The sequence below is a fragment of the Sebastes fasciatus genome, chromosome 11 (assembly GCF_043250625.1).
Source record: "Sebastes fasciatus isolate fSebFas1 chromosome 11, fSebFas1.pri, whole genome shotgun sequence".
Lineage (NCBI taxonomy): Eukaryota > Metazoa > Chordata > Actinopteri > Perciformes > Sebastidae > Sebastes > Sebastes fasciatus.
Genome location: NC_133805.1, coordinates 30,181,098 through 30,202,791, shown reverse-complemented (window position 1 = coordinate 30,202,791; position 21,694 = coordinate 30,181,098). Strand labels below are relative to the sequence as shown.

Genomic DNA, 21,694 nt, shown 5'->3' with positions numbered 1-21,694 from the left:
CTGTGCATAGAATGTCATGATGTCATGATGTGACATCACATGCAAGGCTTATTGAAAGAGGCTGCACCTGCTGCCTTTAATCATGACGTCACAAAGCCAAATTCCGAATGATGTCACAAAGCCAAATTCCGAATGATGTCACAGAGCCAAATTCCGAATGATGTCACAAAGCCATCAAAGCCATCAGTTCAGAGAAATCTTACCAATAGGCATATGAAGTGGTTACTGAGTCAATAGAGCAGAAGATTCCTGAGACTGCAGCAATACGTCACGCCTTCAATTTGGAAAAGGGGGACAATGGAGCACTTTCTCGAATACTTCAGAGTTCGGAACATATTGCCGACACACAACGAACACAACGAACACAATGAAGACAACAATGACAAAAAATTAAACACAGATCTCCTGAGGACAGAGCAGCAGATTTCAGAGAGGGCAGCATCACGTCCCCCCAATTTCGGAAGAGGGTCACTCCCTACCTTGAAGAGACCTCACTTGAACTTAAATATCCGGAAAAAATCAGCTCAAGAGGTGATATCTTACTTGAAGCCAGCTTGCATGAAGCCACCTCCCCTGAACACACCTCGCAAGAAAACACCTCCCCTGAACCCAGATCTCCTGAAGGAGCAGTGGATTTCAGAGATGGCAGCATCACGTCCTGCCAGTGTGCCAAAGGAGTTAGAGGGGCTCCCTTTCAAACCAACCAGCCTTATGAATGACAGATTGCTGACAGAAGCCAAAAACGAGGGAATTCTCCTGAGGACAGATCTCCAGAGGACAGCTATCCCAACTCTAGCTGATGAGGATCAGACACATGAGAACCTCCCAAAGGCTCCAGCTGCTGAGGATCAGACACATGAGAACCTCCCAAAGGCTTCAGCTGCTGAGGATCAGACACATGAGAACCTCCCAAAGGCTCCAGCTGATGAGGATCAGACACATGAGAACCTCCCAAAGGCTCCAGCTGATGAGGATCAGACACATGAGAACCTCCCAAAGGCTCCAGCTGATGAGGATCAGACACATGAGAACCTCCCAAAGGCTCCAGCTGATGAGGATCACGAAACAAGTTGGTGGCCCAGCACTGCTAACGTTCTACGGAAAGTAGCTTGGTGTGCTGGCATCGCCATCGTGGGTGTAGTGGCCTATCAAATCATCTCACATGGACATTGTCACCTATAGATATGAGGTGTAGCACCGTGATGAGGTGTAGCACCGCCATATGACATGGGGTGACAGAGCTGTACCTCATATGATGATATGCGATATGAGGTGTAGCACCGTCACAGATATGAGGTGTAGCACCGTCACCTCATGCGATATGAGGGGTAGTACCGTCACAGATATGAGGTGTAGCACCGTCACCTCATGCGATATGAGGGGTAGTACCGTCACCTCATGCGATATGAGGTGTAGCACCGTCACAGATATGAGGTGTAGAACCGTCACAGATATGAGGTGTAGCACCGTCACCTCATGCGATATGAGGGGTGGTACCGTCACCTCATGCGATATGAGGTGTAGCACCTTCACATATATGAGTGGTAGCACCATCACCTTATGCGATATGAGGTTTAGAACCGTCACAGATATGAGGTGTAGCACCGTCACCTCATGCGATATGAGGGGTGGTACCGTCACCTCATGCGATATGAGGTGTAGCACGTCACAGATATGAGTGGTAGCACCATCACCTTATGCGATATGAGGTTTAGAACCGTCACAGATATGAGGTGTAGCACCGTCACCTCATGCGATATGAGGGGTGGTACCGTCACCTCATGCGATATGAGGTGTAGCACCGTCACCTCATGCGATATATTAAGTGTAGCACCGTCACCTCATGCAATGTGAGGTGTAGCACCGTCACAGATATGAGTGGTAGCACCGTCACCTCATGCGATATGAGGTGTAGCACCGTCACCTCATGCGATATGAGGTGTAGCACCGTCACCTCATGCGATATATTAGGTGTAGCACCGTCACCTCATGCGATATGAGGTGTAGCACCGTCACAGATATGAGTGGTAGCACCGTCACCTCATGCGATATGAGGTGTAGCATCGTCACCTCATGCGATATATTAGGTGTAGCACAGTCACCTCATGCAATGTGAGGTGTAGCACCGTCACAGATATGAGTGGTAGCACCGTCACCTCATGCGATATGAGGTGTAGCACCATCACCTCATGCGATATGAGGTGTAGCATCGTCACCTCATGCAATATATTAGGTGTAGCACCGTCACCTCATGCGATATGAGGTGTAGCACCGTCACCTCATGCGATATGAGGTGTAGCACCGTCACCTCATGCGATATATTAGGTGTAGCACCGTCACCTCATGCGATATGAGGTGTAGCACCGTCACCTCATGCGATATGAGGTGTAGCACCGTCACCTCATGCAATATGAGGTGTAGCACCGTCACCTCATGCGATATGAGGTGTAGCACCGTCACCTCATGCAATATGAGATGTAGAACCGTCACATATATGAGGTGTAGCACCGTCACCTCACCTGCGATATGAGGGGTAGTACCGTCACCTCATGCAATATGAGGTGTAGCACCGTCACAGATATGAGTGTTAGCACCGTCACCTCATGCGATATGAGGTGTAGAACCGTCACAGATATGAGGTGTAGCACCGTCACCTCACGCGATATGAGGTGTAGCACCGTCACAGATATGAGTGGTGGCACCGTCACCTCATGCGATATGAGGTGTAGAACCGTCACAGATATGAGTGGTAGCACCGTCACCTCATGCAATATATTAGGTGTAGCACCGTCACCTCATGCGATATGAGGTGTAGCACCGTCACCTTATGCGATATATTAGGTGTAGCACCGTCACCTCATGCGATATGAGGTGTAGCACCGTCACCTCATGCGATATATTAGGTGTAGCACCGTCACCTCATGCGATATGAGGTGTAGCACCGTCACCTCATGCGATATATTAGGTGTAGCACCGTCACCTCATGCAATGTGAGGTGTAGCATCATCACAGATAGGAGTGGTAGCACCGTCACCTCATGCGATATGAGGTGTAGCACCGTCACCTCATGCGATATGAGGTGTAGCACCGTCACCTCATGCGATATATTAGGTGTAGTACCGTCACCTCATGCAATGTGAGGTGTAGCATCATCACAGATAGGAGTGGTAGCACCGTCACCTCATGCAATATATTAGGTGTAGCACCGTCACCTCATGCGATATGAGGTGTAGCACCGTCACCTCATGCGATATGAGGTGTAGCACCGTCACCTCATGCGATATATTAGGTGTAGCACCGTCACCTCATGCGATATGAGGTGTAGCACCGTCACCTCATGCGATATATTAGGTGTAGCACCGTCACCTCATGCGATATGAGGTGTAGCACCGTCACCTCATGCGATATATTAGGTGTAGCACCGTCACCTCATGCGATATGAGGTGTAGCACCGTCACCTCATGCGATATATTAGGTGTAGCACCGTCACCTCATGCGATATGAGGTGTAGCACCGTCACCTCATGCGATATATTAGGTGTAGCACCGTCACCTCATGCAATGTGAGGTGTAGCATCATCACAGATAGGAGTGGTAGCACCGTCACCTCATGCGATATGAGGTGTAGCACCGTCACCTCATGCGATATGAGGTGTAGCACCGTCACCTCATGCGATATATTAGGTGTAGTACCGTCATCTCATGCAATGTGAGGTGTAGCATCATCACAGATAGGAGTGGTAGCACCGTCACCTCATGCGATATGAGGTGTAGCACCGTCACCTCATGCGATATGAGGTGTAGCACCGTCACCTCATGCGATATATTAGGTGTAGCACCGTCACAGATATGAGTGGTAGCACCGTCACCTCATGCGATATGAGGTGTAGCACCGTCACCTCATGCGATATGAGGTGTAGCACCGTCACCTCATGCGATATATTAGGTGTAGCACCGTCACCTCATGCGATATGAGGTGTAGCACCGTCACCTCATGCGATATATTAGGTGTAGCACCGTCACCTCATGCGATATGAGGTGTAGCACCGTCACCTCATGCGATATATTAGGTGTAGCACCGTCACCTCATGCAATGTGAGGTGTAGCATCATCACAGATAGGAGTGGTAGCACCGTCACCTCATGCGATATGAGGTGTAGCACCGTCACCTCATGCGATATGAGGTGTAGCACCGTCACCTCATGCGATATATTAGGTGTAGTACCGTCACCTCATGCAATGTGAGGTGTAGCATCATCACAGATAGGAGTGGTAGCACCGTCACCTCATGCAATATATTAGGTGTAGCACCGTCACCTCATGCGATATGAGGTGTAGCACCGTCACCTCATGCGATATGAGGTGTAGCACCGTCACCTCATGCGATATATTAGGTGTAGCACCGTCACCTCATGCGATATGAGGTGTAGCACCGTCACCTCATGCGATATATTAGGTGTAGCACCGTCACCTCATGCGATATGAGGTGTAGCACCGTCACCTCATGCGATATATTAGGTGTAGCACCGTCACCTCATGCGATATGAGGTGTAGCACCGTCACCTCATGCGATATATTAGGTGTAGCACCGTCACCTCATGCGATATGAGGTGTAGCACCGTCACCTCATGCGATATATTAGGTGTAGCACCGTCACCTCATGCAATGTGAGGTGTAGCATCATCACAGATAGGAGTGGTAGCACCGTCACCTCATGCGATATGAGGTGTAGCACCGTCACCTCATGCGATATGAGGTGTAGCACCGTCACCTCATGCGATATATTAGGTGTAGTACCGTCATCTCATGCAATGTGAGGTGTAGCATCATCACAGATAGGAGTGGTAGCACCGTCACCTCATGCGATATGAGGTGTAGCACCGTCACCTCATGCGATATGAGGTGTAGCACCGTCACCTCATGCGATATATTAGGTGTAGCACCGTCACAGATATGAGTGGTAGCACCGTCACCTCATGCGATATGAGGTGTAGCACCGTCACCTCATGCGATATGAGGTGTAGCACCGTCACCTCATGCGATATATTAGGTGTAGCACCGTCACCTCATGCGATATGAGGTGTAGCACCGTCACCTCATGCGATATATTAGGTGTAGCACCGTCACCTCATGCGATATGAGGTGTAGCACCGTCACCTCATGCGATATATTAGGTGTAGCACCGTCACCTCATGCAATGTGAGGTGTAGCATCATCACAGATAGGAGTGGTAGCACCGTCACCTCATGCGATATGAGGTGTAGCACCGTCACCTCATGCGATATGAGGTGTAGCACCGTCACCTCATGCGATATATTAGGTGTAGCACCGTCACAGATATGAGTGGTAGCACCGTCACCTCATGCGATATGAGTGGTAGCACCGTCACCTCATGCGATATGAGGTGTAGCTCCGTCACAGATATGAGTGTTAGCACCGTCACCTCATGCGATATGAGGTGTAGAACCGTCACAGATATGAGGTGTAGCACCGTCACCTCACCTGCGATATGAGGGGTAGTACCGTCACCTCATGCGATATGAGGTGTAGCACCGTCACAGATATGAGTGTTAGCACCGTCACCTCATGCGATATGAGGTGTAGAACCGTCACAGATATGAGGTGTAGCACCGTCACCTCACGCGATATGAGGTGTAGCACCGTCACAGATATGAGTGGTAGCACCGTCACCTCATGCGATATGAGGTGTAGAACCGTCACAGATATGAGGTGTAGCACCGTCACCTCATGCGATATGAGGGGTAGTACCGTCACCTCATGTTATATGAGGTGTCGCACTGTCACAGATATGAGTGGTAGCACCGCCACCTCATGCGATATGAGGTGTAGCACCGTCACCTCATGCGATATGAGGGGTAGTACCGTCACCTCATGTGATATGAGGTGTCGCACTGTCACAGATATAAGTGGTAGCACCGTCACCTCATGCGATATGAGGTGTAGCACGTCACCTCATGCGATATGAGGTGTAGCACTGTCACACATATGAGTGGTAGTACCGTCACCTCATGTGATATGAGGTGTTGCACTGTCACAGATATGAGTGGTAACACCGTCACCTCATGCGATATGAGGTGTAGCACCGTCACCTCATGCGATATGAGGTGTAGAACCGTCACAGATATGAGGTGTAGCACCGTCACCTCACGCGATATGAGGTGTAGCACCGTCACAGATATGAGTGGTGGCACCGTCACCTCATGCGATATGAGGTGTAGAACCGTCACAGATATGAGTGGTAGCACCGTCACCTCATGCAATATATTAGGTGTAGCACCGTCACCTCATGCGATATGAGGTGTAGCACCGTCACCTCATGCGATATGAGGTGTAGCACCGTCACCTTATGCGATATATTAGGTGTAGCACCGTCACCTCATGCGATATGAGGTGTAGCACCGTCACCTCATGCGATATATTAGGTGTAGCACCGTCACCTCATGCGATATGAGGTGTAGCACCGTCACCTCATGCGATATATTAGGTGTAGCACCGTCACCTCATGCAATGTGAGGTGTAGCATCATCACAGATAGTAGTGGTAGCACCGTCACCTCATGCGATATGAGGTGTAGCACCGTCACCTCATGCGATATGAGGTGTAGCACCGTCACCTCATGCGATATATTAGGTGTAGTACCGTCACCTCATGCAATGTGAGGTGTAGCATCATCACAGATAGGAGTGGTAGCACCGTCACCTCATGCAATATATTAGGTGTAGCACCGTCACCTCATGCGATATGAGGTGTAGCACCGTCACCTCATGCGATATGAGGTGTAGCACCGTCACCTCATGCGATATATTAGGTGTAGCACCGTCACCTCATGCGATATGAGGTGTAGCACCGTCACCTCATGCGATATATTAGGTGTAGCACCGTCACCTCATGCGATATGAGGTGTAGCACCGTCACCTCATGCGATATATTAGGTGTAGCACCGTCACCTCATGCGATATGAGGTGTAGCACCGTCACCTCATGCGATATATTAGGTGTAGCACCGTCACCTCATGCGATATGAGGTGTAGCACCGTCACCTCATGCGATATATTAGGTGTAGCACCGTCACCTCATGCAATGTGAGGTGTAGCATCATCACAGATAGGAGTGGTAGCACAGTCACCTCATGCGATATGAGGTGTAGCACCGTCACCTCATGCGATATGAGGTGTAGCACCGTCACCTCATGCGATATATTAGGTGTAGTACCGTCACCTCATGCAATGTGAGGTGTAGCATCATCACAGATAGGAGTGGTAGCACCGTCACCTCATGCGATATGAGGTGTAGCACCGTCACCTCATGTGATATGAGGTGTAGCACCGTCACCTCATGCGATATATTAGGTGTAGCACCGTCACAGATATGAGTGGTAGCACCGTCACCTCATGCAATATATTAGGTGTAGCACCGTCACCTCATGCGATATGAGGTGTAGCACCGTCACCTCATGCGATATGAGGTGTAGCACCGTCACCTCATGCGATATATTAGGTGTAGCACCGTCACCTCATGCGATATGAGGTGTAGCACCGTCACCTCATGCGATATATTAGGTGTAGCACCGTCACCTCATGCGATATGAGGTGTAGCACCGTCACCTCATGCGATATATTAGGTGTAGCACCGTCACCTCATGCAATGTGAGGTGTAGCATCATCACAGATAGGAGTGGTAGCACCGTCACCTCATGCGATATGAGGTGTAGCACCGTCACCTCATGCGATATGAGGTGTAGCACCGTCACCTCATGCGATATATTAGGTGTAGCACCGTCACAGATATGAGTGGTAGCACCGTCACCTCATGCGATATGAGTGGTAGTACCGTCACCTCATGCGATATGAGGTGTAGCACCGTCACAGATATGAGTGTTAGCACCGTCACCTCATGCGATATGAGGTGTAGAACCGTCACAGATATGAGGTGTAGCACCGTCACCTCACGCGATATGAGGTGTAGCACCGTCACAGATATGAGTGGTAGCACCGTCACCTCATGCGATATGAGGTGTAGAACCGTCACAGATATGAGGTGTAGCACCGTCACCTCATGCGATATGAGGGGTAGTACCGTCACCTCATGTTATATGAGGTGTCGCACTGTCACAGATATGAGTGGTAGCACCGCCACCTCATGCGATATGAGGTGTAGCACCGTCACCTCATGCGATATGAGGGGTAGTACCGTCACCTCATGTGATATGAGGTGTCGCACTGTCACAGATATAAGTGGTAGCACCGTCACCTCATGCTATATGAGGTGTAGCACGTCACCTCATGCGATATGAGGTGTAGCACTGTCACACATATGAGTGGTAGTACCGTCACCTCATGTGATATGAGGTGTTGCACTGTCACAGATATGAGTGGTAACACCGTCACCTCATGCGATATGAGGTGTAGCACCGTCACCTCATGCGATATGAGGTGTAGAGTTTGCATGTTCTCTCCGTGTCAGCGGGGGTTTTCCTCCAGGTGTTCTGGTTTCCTCCGACTGTCCAAAGACATCATGCATCATGACCTTTTACCTAACATGAGCTGTGAAGGCTCATATTGAGTGAGAGGTATTCAGAAAACACATTCTGAAAAAATAAATAAAAGAAAAATAAAAATTTAAAAAATAATAATTTGGAAGAAGAACTGAATCTGTAAAATGAAATAAAAATGAAATAAGGAAAACTGAGTATCATAATTGTGAGAAATTCTCATCATATAACGACTTTTTTTCTCATAAACTTCTGACATTATTCTCATAATGTTACGACTTTTTTTTCTCGTAAAGTTATGACTTTTCTTTCATAATATTATGACTTTTTTTCTCGGAAACTTATGATTTTACTCGTACTAATCAAATTGAAGGAGTCGAGCAATCAAATCCATTCGTTCTGTTCAGGTTGTGCTGAGTCACAGAAACCTGAAGCCTGTTTTCTAATATCCAACAATTACTTAACTTTACTAGACAGATATTTCGCTAACATCATCACTAAATGAAAAAGCATTTCCCTTCAGTATTTAGACAGCAGCAGAGGAGAGCTTTGGAGATGCTAAAACATGTGATTATCTAAAGCCCTGGACAGACAGACAGCAACAGACACCAATGTGTGGTGTTCATGTTTTTGTTACTCAGCCAATGTTCACGGGTCTGGTGGACCCATCCCATTATTGGGTTTTTAGATCAATACAGCCATAACAATTTATGTAAAAATACTTAACAGATGTTTACTTTATCCCATTTACAAGCAATATAGACAGGATTTATGGTTAATATTTGCCATTTACCTCTGTAGGATAACATTTATGAATGAAAAGTGCTATTCGTTTTTTGTGATAAAATGTAATAAAAAAGAAAAATCAATTATAATCAAGGTATGGGTGGAAAAAAACGTGTTTATCTTGAACAAATATAAATGAAACAAGGTTTTTAATATATTGATGTTTATTTTTTTAACTTAATTAGAAATCAATTTCAGTCTACACAACACATCAGCCCCATTGAACACATACCCTATTCATGCCAGCCTATACAACACATGAGGGGCAGAGTTTTACTGTGTGTGTGTGTGTGTGTGTGTGTGTGTTGCATATGTATTTCTTGCACGTGATGCATGTATACTGTGTAAACCTGTCCATCTTGGGTCCACAAACATCGCAGCGCTTCTTTTTGTTGCTACTGGCCGCAACCTAGAATGATGAAAGTACTTAGATCAGGGATGTTACTAACACCTCTCTTTCACACACACACGCACACACTCACACACTCACACACACACACACACACACACACACACACACACACACACGCACTCCGGCTCGGGCAGATGGGGCACCAGCATCCTCCTCCTGAATCCTCCTCACAATGGCTGCAGAAGCAGGGGGTCTTGGGATACGTTGTCTTCTCTGGATTTGAGGTCTCACCAATGCCTTGCCCAGCTCCTCGAGAAAGACCCGTCTCCTCTGGAGCAATTCCTTCTGTTCCAATCTGGGTTCAACGTCATCCAGATGACAAAAGCGTTGTACGCTGAGATGTCCAAGATGTTGAAAAATATCACAAGTGGCCAGCGGAGGGTTCTCCTTTTGCAGCTGTAGCAAGTCACCAGTTTGTCCATGTTGTCCACCCCTCCTTATAATCCATGATGATTTCTGTGTTTTGATGCTCCTGGCCACAGATTCTCCCATCCCTATGCAGTGTACTCATGAGTACCACATTTTTGTCTTTCTTTGGCACGTAGGACACCAGGGATGTGTCGGCCGTGAACACAAACTTGGAAGAGTTGACGGGCTGGCTATGATGAGGATGAGTGAAGGGTATATTGGCAAGATTGTCAAGGAAACGCTGTTGACACCACCAAAGAGACGTAGCCCCATCTGCAACTTCTTCTCCCGTGTGGGCAAATCCATCACCAAGACCTTCACCGCACCCGTCGAAACCAAGAGGAACTCTGTAGGACCAGGACCCGTGAATGGTCTCTGACCTCTAGGGGCCTACTGAGCTCTGTAGGACCAGGACCAGTGAATGGCCTCCCACCTGTGAACTCACAGGTGAGGATGTGACTTCCTGAGCCTTTGTGAGTTTGTCTGCTGTCTACTTGGGTGCTGTGGGTTTTTCTAAAAAAGTCTTCAATAAAAGAAAAATAATTGAATTTCCGCTTAGCTGTCTTATAATTTTCTGTCGGAGCTGTAAATAGAAAAGAAACATAAAGAAAAGTTGTTTTACTAGTGTTTTTCACGTGGAAACCATCAGTCCTAGCATGTGAGTTGTAGTCATGAAATATGTAGTAGATAAGGTAATCACCATTCACATTCACTTAAAACACATATTATAAATTAATATAACTAGTTATGAAGCCACAAGTAAAGTAAAATAACAAAAAGAGCAGCTATCTTAAAAAAAAAGTATTTTACCAAAGTTTGCTGAAGCTAATATATAAAATAATTCATGTAAATAGTAGCAACACATACAGAACAGATATAAATGGTACAATACAGATACACACAAGGAGCATTAAATACAATTAAAGGGCCTACATAAGAGCATAAATATATATATATATATATATATATATATATATATATACACCAACATTAATCCTTGTGTGGTGTTCATGTTTTTGTTACTCAGCCAATGTTCACGGGTCTGGTGGACCCACCCCATTATTGGGTTTTTAAATCAATACAGCCATAACAATTTATGTAAAAATACTTAACAGATGTTTACTTTATCCCATTTACAAGCAATATAGACAGGATTTATGGTTCATATTTGCCATTTACCTCTGTAGGATAACATTTATGAATGAAAAGTGCTATTCGTTTTTTGTGATAAAATGTAATAAAAAAGAAAAATCAATTATAATCAAGGTATGGGTGGAAAAAAACGTGTTTATCTTGAACAAATATAAATGAAACAAGGTTTTTAATATATTGATGTTTATTTTTTTAACTTAATTAGAAATCAATTTCAGTCTACACAACACATCAGCCCCATTGAACACATAGCCTATTCATGCCAGCCTATACAACACATGAGGGGCAGAGTTTTACTCTGTGTGTGTGTGTGTTGCATATGTATTTCTTGCACGTGATGCATGTATACCGTGTCTTCCTGTCCATCTTGGGTCCACACACATCGCAGCGCTTCTTTTTGTTGCTACTGGCCGCAACCTAGAATGATGAAAGTACTTAGATCAGGGATGTTACTAACACCTCTCTTTCACGCACGCACACACACACACACACACACACACACACACACACACACACACATACACACACACACACACACACACACACACACACACACACAATATAATAAAACGATCCAGCATCCACCTGGTCAGTTGACTTTCAATCTCTGCTTGTTTTCTTGGGTTACGGCAGGTTTAATGAGTGTTATTCAGCCAGTCAAAACTTTGTGTTCACAGAAGAATCAAACTGTTGAGTTCATTCTACTTTTCTCTCCTCTACAGTCCACAGGGGGGAAACAGAGCTACAGAGCTCTGTAGGACCAGGACCAGTGAATGGTCTCTGTCCTATAGAGGCCTACAGAGCTCTGTAGGACCAGGACCAGTGAATGGTCTCTCACCTTAGTGGTCAGCAGTGTGAGCTCACAGGCGAAGATGTGACTTCCTGAGCCTTTGTGAGTTTGTCTGCTGTCTACTTGGGTGCTGTGGGTTTTTCTAAAAAAGTCTTCAATAAAAGACAAATAATTGAATTTCTGCTTAGCTGTCTTATAATTTTCTGTCGGAGCTGTAAATAGAAAAGAAATACATAGAAAAGTTGTTTTACTAGTGTTTTTCACGTGGAAACCATCAGTCCTAGCATGTGAGTTGTAGTCATGAAATAGGTAGTAGATAAGGTAGTCACCATTCACATTCACTTAAAACACATTATTAATGAATACAACTAGTTATGAAGCCACAAGTAAAGTAAAATGACAAAAAGAGCAGCTATCTTAAAAAAAATAAATAAAGTATTTTACCAAAAGTTTGCTAATGCTAATAAACAAAATAATTCATGTAAATAGTAGCAGCACATACAGAACAGATATAAATGGAACAATACAGATACACACATACACAATTAAAGGGCATACATAAGAGCATAAATATATTTATATATTGATTGTGTCTATATCTGTGTGTATATGTATATACACACAGATATAGACACAATCAATCAATAGGTGGAGCTAGTTTTAACTTTGTAAGTTCTGATACAATTTATATCATTTTTTGGATGTTTTTTTTAGCTTTTCTCTATATTATTGGATAATTAAATTTTGTTATTGAAATGAACCTGCGCCTGGAATAAGGACTTTGTCACCAACCGACCGCAGACGGTGAAACTTGGTGCCCACCGATCCTCTTCCCTCTCACTCAGCACCGGCTCTCCTCAAGGCTGTGTGCTGAGCCCGCTACTCTATGCACTCTACACCCATGACTGCACTCCATCCCACCCAAAAAACACTGTCATCAAATCTGCAGACGACACCACCGTGGTCGGGCTCATCTTGAAAGGAGACGAGACGGCCTACAGGGACGAGGTCCAGCGATTGACGGCATGGTGTGCAGGCAATAACCTGGCTCTCAACACAGTAAAAACAAAAGAAATCATCATCGACATTCCGGCAGGCGCTACAGGTCCATCAGAGCTCACACCATCAGACTCACAAACAGTTACTTTCCCTGGGCCATAAGAACTCTAAACTCTGTCAAACAGTAAATACCTCATACCTGTGCAATAATTATATTTTATTAGTAAAATAGCCACACTATTTATACACAGTTTTTATTTTTTTTTAATTGCACTGATCCAGAGAAGCACTCCAAACACATGTGTATTATGTGGGGAACGAATGTGAATGTGAATGTGAATGTGGTGAATGTTATGGAGGAATGAATGAGTATTGTAGTTGTCTGCTGTTTTTATTTATCTATTTTTAACTGCACTGAGCTGGAGAAGCCTCCACATTTTGTTGTACCATGTACAATGACAATAAAGCTTTCTATTCTAAAACAAACTGGCGCCTACATAGCTATTTGTACATGTGTGTGTGTGTGTGTGTGTGTGGTTTCTGTAGTTAAAGGTGCAGAGCCAGTAGAGGGAACCAAAGCACAACATTTAAACACAAACCTCACTTGACTTTTCTTCTGATAAACTGTTTGGGTTTTTGTAACAAGAGTTCTGGATATTTCTGTTCTTGCATTATGTACTTAAGCACTTGCATAAGTACACAATGCTTATTTTAGCAGCACCATGTACAGTATGTAGTAAAAGTATTCATTGTGCAGTAAAATGTCTCTGTGACTGTTATCTGATTCAATGTGACATCATTAGGCAGTACATACAGTATATATATACAGTATATATATTAAAGCTGCGAGCAGCGATAAACGGGCCCGAGCACCTTCTGGCGCGTTGGGGCTGACCTCAGGCGAAAATCGCACATTAAATTCAAAATGGCTGACTTCCTGTTGAGTTTTGGCTATACCTCCAAGAGGCTTTTTTTTTGTGTCTCCACATGTTACATCTTTCTGCTAAATTTCATACATGTAGGTGAAACCGGAGCGAGGGGCTGAATTTTTCCAACTTTCTAGGGGGCGCTAGCGAGCCATTTTGCAACAGCCAAGCCCAAGACCCTTAAAATACTACAATTTTTACAGCTTCTCATAAGTGTGCCAAGTTTAACAACTTTTTGAGCAAGTTAAGGCACTCAAAAAGGCGATTCATTTGAGATAAGAAAACGAAGAAACACTACAGTTTCAATAGGGCCTTCGCTGGTGCTCGGGCCCTAATAAAAATAAAATATTTATATATGAATAAAATATTTATATATATAAATAAATAAATTCAATCTTTATATATATATATAAATAAAATATTTAGGACCAGGACCAGTGAATGGTCTCTGTCCTTAGTGGTCAGCAGTGTGAGCTCACAGGCGAGGATGTGACTTCCTGAGCCTTTGTGAGTTTGTCTGCTGTCTACTTGGGTGCTGTGGGTTTAAATAGGTTCAACTTGATCAAACCTCTTGTTTTATTGACGTGACTGGGATGTTTCTAAATGTCTTCTTTATTTTCTGGGTCTGCCAGCTGCTTTCATTGTTATTTATATTTATATAAATGTAATTTATGGTGCTGTTGGATTGCTGCTGGACCGCCCCGTTACAGGTGTGTGTGGGAGAGAAAGCCGTTTTTAACCGCAGTGAAACTGCTGTTTTTGAAGGGCTGAACGACGAAAAAGATGGACTGAAGCAGAATATTTGGTTAGATAAAAACATGTAGTAATTTTTGGAAATAACACGATCTCTCTTGACTTTTAGACTGAGGACTGAGGCGAGGACAGAGAGGGTGGAGGAGGTGGAGGGAGGCTCATGTTTCTCACATCATTGTTACACAGCTGCTGCGCTCAGGAGACATTCCATGGGGCATGCGCAGGTGCGCAGAACGTCTGTGCATAGAATGTCATGATGTCATGATGTGACATCACATGCAAGGCTTATTGAAAGAGGCTGCACCTGCTGCCTTTAATCATGACGTCACAAAGCCAAATTCCGAATGATGTCACAAAGCCAAATTCCGAATGATGTCACAGAGCCAAATTCCGAATGATGTCACAAAGCCATCAAAGCCATCAGTTCAGAGAAATCTTACCAATAGGCATATGAAGTGGTTACTGAGTCAATAGAGCAGAAGATTCCTGAGACTGCAGCAATACGTCACGCCTTCAATTTGGAAAAGGGGGACAATGGAGCACTTTCTCGAATACTTCAGAGTTCGGAACATATTGCCGACACACAACGAACACAACGAACACAATGAAGACAACAATGACAAAAAAGACAACACAGATCTCCTGAGGACAGGGCAGCAGATTTCAAAGATGGCAGCATCACGTCCCCCCAATTTCGGAAGAGGGTCACTCCCTACCTTGAAGAGACCTCACTTGAACTTAAAATCAGCTCAAGAGCTGATATCTTACTTGAAGCCAGCTTGCATGAAGCCACTTCCCCTGAACACACCTCGCGAGAAAACACCTCCCCTGAACCCACCTCGCGAGAAAACACCTCCCCTGAACCCAGATCTCCTGAAGGAGCAGCGGATTTCAGAGATGGCAGCATCACGTCCTGCCAGTGTGCCAAAGGAGTTAGAGGGGCTCCCTTTCAAACCAACCAGCCTTATGAATGACAGATTGCTGACAGAAGCCAAAAACGAGGGAATTCTCCTGAGGACAGATCTCCAGAGGACAGCTATCCCAACTCTAGCTGATGAGGATCAGACACATGAGAACCTCCCAAAGGCTCCAGCTGCTGAGGATCAGACACATGAGAACCTCCCAAAGGCTCCAGCTGCTGAGGATCAGACACATGAGAACCTCCCAAAGGCTCCAGCTGATGAGGATCAGACACATGAGAACCTCCCAAAGGCTCCAGCTGATGAGGATCACGAAACAAGTTGGTGGCCCAGCACTGCTAACGTTCTACGGAAAGTAGCTTGGTGTGCTGGCATCGCCATCGTGGGTGTAGTGGCCTATCAAATCATCTCACATGGACATTGTCACCTATAGATATGAGGTGTAGCACCGTGATGAGGTGTAGCACCGCCATATGACATGGGGTGACAGAGCTGTACCTCATATGATGATATGCGATATGAGGTGTAGCACCGTCACAGATATGAGGTGTAGCACCGTCACCTCATGCGATATGAGGGGTAGTACCATCACAGATATGAGGTGTAGCACCGTCACCTCATGCGATATGAGGGGTAGTACCGTCACCTCATGCGATATGAGGTGTAGCACCGTCACAGATATGAGGTGTAGAACCGTCACAGATATGAGGTGTAGCACCGTCACCTCATGCGATATGAGGTGTAGCACCTTCACATATATGAGTGGTAGCACCATCACCTTATGCGATATGAGGTTTAGAACCGTCACAGATATGAGGTGTAGCACCGTCACCTCATGCGATATGAGGGGTGGTACCGTCACCTCATGCGATATGAGGTTTAGAACCGTCACAGATATGAGGTGTAGCACCGTCACCTCATGCGATATGAGGTGTAGCACCGTCACCTCATGCGATATATTAGGTGTAGCACCGTCACCTCATGCGATATGAGGTGTAGCACCGTCACCTCATGCGATATGAGGTGTAGCACCGTCACGTCATGCAATATGAGGTGTAGCACCGTCACCTCATGCGATATGAGGTGTAGCACCGTCACCTCATGCAATATGAGATGTAGAACCGTCACATATATGAGGTGTAGCACCGTCACCTCACCTGCGATATGAGGGGTAGTACCGTCACCTCATGCAATATGAGGTGTAGCACCGTCACAGATATGAGTGTTAGCACCGTCACCTCATGCGATATGAGGTGTAGAACCGTCACAGATATGAGGTGTAGCACCGTCACCTCACGCGATATGAGGTGTAGCACCGTCACAGATATGAGTGGTGGCACCGTCACCTCATGCGATATGAGGTGTAGAACCGTCACAGATATGAGTGGTAGCACCGTCACCTCATGCAATATATTAGGTGTAGCACCGTCACCTCATGCGATATGAGGTGTAGCACCGTCACCTCATGCGATATGAGGTGTAGCACCGTCACCTTATGCGATATATTAGGTGTAGCACCGTCACCTCATGCGATATGAGGTGTAGCACCGTCACCTCATGCGATATATTAGGTGTAGCACCGTCACCTCATGCGATATGAGGTGTAGCACCGTCACCTCATGCGATATATTAGGTGTAGCACCGTCACCTCATGCAATGTGAGGTGTAGCATCATCACAGATAGGAGTGGTAGCACCGTCACCTCATGCGATATGAGGTGTAGCACCGTCACCTCATGCGATATATTAGGTGTAGTACCGTCACCTCATGCAATGTGAGGTGTAGCATCATCACAGATAGGAGTGGTAGCACCGTCACCTCATGCAATATATTAGGTGTAGCACCGTCACCTCATGCGATATGAGGTGTAGCACCGTCACCTCATGCGATATGAGGTGTAGCACCGTCACCTCATGCGATATATTAGGTGTAGCACCGTCACCTCATGCGATATGAGGTGTAGCACCGTCACCTCATGCGATATATTAGGTGTAGCACCGTCACCTCATGCGATATGAGGTGTAGCACCGTCACCTCATGCGATATATTAGGTGTAGCACCGTCACCTCATGCGATATGAGGTGTAGCACCGTCACCTCATGCGATATATTAGGTGTAGCACCGTCACCTCATGCGATATGAGGTGTAGCACCGTCACCTCATGCGATATATTAGGTGTAGCACCGTCACCTCATGCAATGTGAGGTGTAGCATCATCACAGATAGGAGTGGTAGCACAGTCACCTCATGCGATATGAGGTGTAGCACCGTCACCTCATGCGATATGAGGTGTAGCACCGTCACCTCATGCGATATATTAGGTGTAGTACCGTCACCTCATGCAATGTGAGGTGTAGCATCATCACAGATAGGAGTGGTAGCACCGTCACCTCATGCGATATGAGGTGTAGCACCGTCACCTCATGCGATATGAGGTGTAGCACCGTCACCTCATGCGATATATTAGGTGTAGCACCGTCACAGATATGAGTGGTAGCACCGTCACCTCATGCAATATATTAGGTGTAGCACCGTCACCTCATGCGATATGAGGTGTAGCACCGTCACCTCATGCGATATGAGGTGTAGCACCGTCACCTCATGCGATATATTAGGTGTAGCACCGTCACCTCATGCGATATGAGGTGTAGCACCGTCACCTCATGCGATATATTAGGTGTAGCACCGTCACCTCATGCGATATGAGGTGTAGCACCGTCACCTCATGCGATATATTAGGTGTAGCACCGTCACCTCATGCAATGTGAGGTGTAGCATCATCACAGATAGGAGTGGTAGCACCGTCACCTCATGCGATATATTAGGTGTAGCACCGTCACAGATATGAGTGGTAGCACCGTCACCTCATGCGATATGAGTGGTAGCACCGTCACCTCATGCGATATGAGGTGTAGCTCCGTCACAGATATGAGTGTTAGCACCGTTACCTCATGCCATATGAGGTGTAGAACCGTCACAGATATGAGGTGTAGCACCGTCACCTCACCTGCGATATGAGGGGTAGTACCGTCACCTCATGCGATATGAGGTGTAGCACCGTCACAGATATGAGTGTTAGCACCGTCACCTCATGCGATATGAGGTGTAGAACCGTCACAGATATGAGGTGTAGCACCGTCACCTCACGCGATATGAGGTGTAGCACCGTCACAGATATGAGTGGTAGCACCGTCACCTCATGCGATATGAGGTGTAGAACCGTCACAGATATGAGGTGTAGCACCGTCACCTCATGCGATATGAGGGGTAGTACCGTCACCTCATGCGATATGAGGTGTAGCACTGTCACACATATGAGTGGTAGTACCGTCACCTCATGTGATATGAGGTGTTGCACTGTCACAGATATGAGTGGTAACACCGTCACCTCATGCGATATGAGGTGTAGCACCGTCACCTCATGCGATATGAGGTGTAGAGTTTGCATGTTCTCTCCGTGTCAGCGGGGGTTTTCCTCCAGGTGTTCTGGTTTCCTCCGACTGTCCAAAGACATCATGCATCATGACCTTTTACCTAACATGAGCTGTGAAGGCTCATATTGAGTGAGAGGTATTCAGAAAACACATTCTGAAAAAATAAATAAAAGAAAAATAAAAATTTAAAAAATAATAATTTGGAAGAAGAACTGAATCTGTAAAATGAAATAAAAATGAAATAAGGAAAACTGAGTATCATAATTGTGAGAAATTCTCATCATATAACGACTTTTTTTCTCATAAACTTCTGACATTATTCTCATAATGTTACGACTTTTTTTTCTCGTAAAGTTATGACTTTTCTTTCATAATATTATGACTTTTTTTCTCGGAAACTTATGATTTTACTCGTACTAATCAAATTGAAGGAGTCGAGCAATCAAATCCATTCGTTCTGTTCAGGTTGTGCTGAGTCACAGAAACCTGAAGCCTGTTTTCTAATATCCAACAATTACTTAACTTTACTAGACAGATATTTCGCTAACATCATCACTAAATGAAAAAGCATTTCCCTTCAGTATTTAGACAGCAGCAGAGGAGAGCTTTGGAGATGCTAAAACATGTGATTATCTAAAGCCCTGGACAGACAGACAGCAACAGACACCAATGTGTGGTGTTCATGTTTTTGTTACTCAGCCAATGTTCACGGGTCTGGTGGACCCATCCCATTATTGGGTTTTTAGATCAATACAGCCATAACAATTTATGTAAAAATACTTAACAGATGTTTACTTTATCCCATTTACAAGCAATATAGACAGGATTTATGGTTAATATTTGCCATTTACCTCTGTAGGATAACATCTATGAATGAAAAGTGCTATTCGTTTTTTGTGATAAAATGTAATAAAAAAGAAAAATCAATTATAATCAAGGTATGGGTGGAAAAAAACGTGTTTATCTTGAACAAATATAAATGAAACAAGGTTTTTAATATATTGATGTTTATTTTTTTAACTTAATTAGAAATCAATTTCAGTCTACACAACACATCAGCCCCATTGAACACATACCCTATTCATGCCAGCCTATACAACACATGAGGGGCAGAGTTTTACTGTGTGTGTGTGTGTGTGTGTGTGTGTGTTGCATATGTATTTCTTGCACGTGATGCATGTATACTGTGTAAACCTGTCCATCTTGGGTCCACAAACATCGCAGCGCTTCTTTTTGTTGCTACTGGCCGTAACCTAGAATGATGAAAGTACTTAGATCAGGGATGTTACTAACACCTCTCTTTCACACACACACACGCACACACTCACACACACACACACACACACACACACACACACACACACACACACTCCGGCTCGGGCAGATGGGGCACCAGCATCCTCCTCCTGAATCCTCCTCACAATGGCTGCAGAAGCAGGGGGTCTTGGGATACGTTGTCTTCTCTGGATTTGAGGTCTCACCAATGCCTTGCCCAGCTCCTCGAGAAAGACCCGTCTCCTCTGGAGCAATTCCTTCTGTTCCAATCTGGGTTCAACGTCATCCAGATGACAAAAGCGTTGTACGCTGAGATGTCCAAGATGTTGAAAAATATCACAAGTGGCCAGCGGAGGGTTCTCCTTTTGCAGCTGTAGCAAGTCACCAGTTTGTCCATGTTGTCCACCCCTCCTTATAATCCATGATGATTTCTGTGTTTTGATGCTCCTGGCCACAGATTCTCCCATCCCTATGCAGTGTACTCATGAGTACCACATTTTTGTCTTTCTTTGGCACGTAGGACACCAGGGATGTGTCGGCCGTGAACACAAACTTGGAAGAGTTGACGGGCTGGCTATGATGAGGATGAGTGAAGGGTATATTGGCAAGATTGGCAAGGAAACGCTGTTGACACCACCAAAGAGACGTAGCCCCATCTGCAACTTCTTCTCCCGTGTGGGCAAATCCATCACCAAGACCTTCACCGCACCCGTCGAAACCAAGAGGAACTCTGTAGGACCAGGACCCGTGAATGGTCTCTGACCTCTAGGGGCCTACTGAGCTCTGTAGGACCAGGACCAGTGAATGGCCTCCCACCTGTGAACTCACAGGTGAGGATGTGACTTCCTGAGCCTTTGTGAGTTTGTCTGCTGTCTACTTGGGTGCTGTGGGTTTTTCTAAAAAAGTCTTCAATAAAAGAAAAATAATTGAATTTCCGCTTAGCTGTCTTATAATTTTCTGTCGGAGCTGTAAATAGAAAAGAAACATAAAGAAAAGTTGTTTTACTAGTGTTTTTCACGTGGAAACCATCAGTCCTAGCATGTGAGTTGTAGTCATGAAATATGTAGTAGATAAGGTAATCACCATTCACATTCACTTAAAACACATATTATAAATTAATATAACTAGTTATGAAGCCACAAGTAAAGTAAAATAACAAAAAGAGCAGCTATCTTAAAAAAAAAGTATTTTACCAAAGTTTGCTGAAGCTAATATATAAAATAATTCATGTAAATAGTAGCAGCACATACAGAACAGATATAAATGGTACAATACAGATACACACAAGGAGCATTAAATACAATTAAAGGGCCTACATAAGAGCATAAA

The 21,694-nt window shown here is 45.2% G+C and overlaps 3 long non-coding RNA genes across 19 annotated transcripts; 1 reads left to right on the top strand and 2 right to left on the bottom strand.

Annotated features, from left to right (window-relative positions):
* Nucleotides 1–158: 158 nt before the first annotated feature.
* LOC141777717 (uncharacterized) lies at nt 159–7,950 on the bottom strand. Of its 4 annotated transcripts, XR_012595958.1 has the most exons (5): nt 7,826–7,950; nt 7,322–7,351; nt 5,467–5,744; nt 907–1,176; nt 159–822 (listed from the first exon to the last, which is right to left on the bottom strand). It is a non-coding gene; the product is annotated as an uncharacterized LOC141777717 (long non-coding RNA). The 4 variants fall into 4 exon arrangements; XR_012595957.1 differs by lacking the exon at nt 5,467–5,744 and having other exon boundaries at nt 167–822; nt 7,802–7,950; XR_012595955.1 differs by lacking the exon at nt 5,467–5,744 and having other exon boundaries at nt 167–822.
* LOC141777715 (uncharacterized) lies at nt 1,175–19,289 on the top strand. 13 transcript variants are annotated; one of them, XR_012595952.1, is made up of 9 exons: nt 1,175–1,296; nt 1,435–2,201; nt 2,500–2,723; nt 5,482–5,986; nt 6,149–6,178; nt 7,949–8,284; nt 16,342–16,449; nt 16,794–17,017; nt 18,644–19,289. It is a non-coding gene; the product is annotated as an uncharacterized LOC141777715 (long non-coding RNA). The 13 variants fall into 13 exon arrangements; XR_012595951.1 differs by lacking the exon at nt 16,342–16,449 and having other exon boundaries at nt 7,949–8,313; nt 16,826–17,017; XR_012595941.1 differs by lacking the exons at nt 16,342–16,449; nt 16,794–17,017; nt 18,644–19,289 and having other exon boundaries at nt 1,175–1,272; nt 7,949–8,651.
* LOC141777716 (uncharacterized) lies at nt 15,205–18,683 on the bottom strand. Of its 2 annotated transcripts, none has more exons than XR_012595953.1 (5): nt 18,659–18,683; nt 16,459–16,602; nt 15,898–16,083; nt 15,590–15,813; nt 15,205–15,559 (listed from the first exon to the last, which is right to left on the bottom strand). It is a non-coding gene; the product is annotated as an uncharacterized LOC141777716 (long non-coding RNA). The 2 variants fall into 2 exon arrangements; XR_012595954.1 differs by lacking the exon at nt 18,659–18,683 and adding an exon at nt 16,809–16,846 and having other exon boundaries at nt 15,206–15,559; nt 15,898–16,218; nt 16,489–16,602.
* Nucleotides 19,290–21,694: the final 2,405 nt, after the last annotated feature.